Below are 1243 nucleotides of genomic sequence, written 5' to 3' on the forward strand. Positions count from 1 at the left end.
CCCGCCAGTTCATCCACAGCCTACCCCCATCACCGCATCTCAGATCCGTCACGAAACAAATCAGAGACCGCGGGATCTCAGCGCAGATTAGCGATGTTGTAGCTAGCATATCGAGGGGATCCAGCCTTTGACCATACCAGGGTGATCCCTCCAAAGGATTTGGAGGGGTTGCGCTGGCGTTGGTGGTCGGCGTGCACGAACCGGATCCAGGATGCGGCGGAGCGAGTGAACTCTTGTTTCCGGGAGTTGAGGATGGCGAAGGAGAAGGTGAGGGTGCACGATGCAGTGCCGGGAGAGATGATCAGGGATATTCAGATTTGCCAGAAGAGGATCGACTTCGAGACAGAGTTGCTAGCGGAAATCATTGTCTCAGAGAGTTCGGAGGAGGAGCAGAGAAGAATGTCTTCGTCGTGGCATCAGAAACCTGCACAAAAATGTTTCAATGGGCTATCATGGAGGCCAAATCGTCAGACCCTGTGCAGAGGCATAGGTGGGCATGCGTTCTTAGGGAGCTCAATTGCCCTCCGGAGCTGAAGCAGGCGGTGGGGACAAGCTCGAAGCACTGCAGCTGATCTTCACGGACTTGGACACTGATTGTTCCTCAGTAAGGACAAAAGTGTTGAGAATCAGGGGCACCCATGACTCTGAAGATGAAGAGGATGGATACAACATCAGCCTGGACTGGTTTGGAGAGCATCTCGAGTCATCCTGGAATATGCAACAACAACAACTGAGTGTCCTCTCCGCATATCACCGGGGGCATTGCTGTAGCAGAGATCCAAGCTATGACCAGGGAGGCAAGGGAGAGTTCAAGAGAAGGGATGTTGGTTCAACAGTTCAAAGAGCGAATGCTAGAGAGGATGAGATTGCCATCTGCAGGAAGAGACGCAGCTCAGAAACTGGTGACAAGGATCTTGATGGAGACCTCGGAAGAGGAAATGGAAGCAGGGTTGAAAGGAGAGGAAACCTCTGTAATGGAGCTAGTGGCTTGGATGCAGTCGCTGAAGAGCTCTCCAGACTTGTTTCAGAGAGCGAAGTGGACAGCGTTCTGGGAGCTGCAACCACCCACTCCACCACTCTGAATCTTCGTAAGGTAACCCGAAAATCAGCTTCAGTCGGAGTAGATCTCATAGAGTTGGTGCTGGAAAACTCTGGTGGTTTTAGCTTCAGAAGGAAAAGTAAACCTCTGGCCAGGAAGTTGGAAAGTGGCATAGGGAAAGTAGAAGCAGAGAAAAGTGGAATC

Source organism: Triticum aestivum, chromosome 1B, assembly GCF_018294505.1.
Source record: "Triticum aestivum cultivar Chinese Spring chromosome 1B, IWGSC CS RefSeq v2.1, whole genome shotgun sequence".
Lineage (NCBI taxonomy): Eukaryota > Viridiplantae > Streptophyta > Magnoliopsida > Poales > Poaceae > Triticum > Triticum aestivum.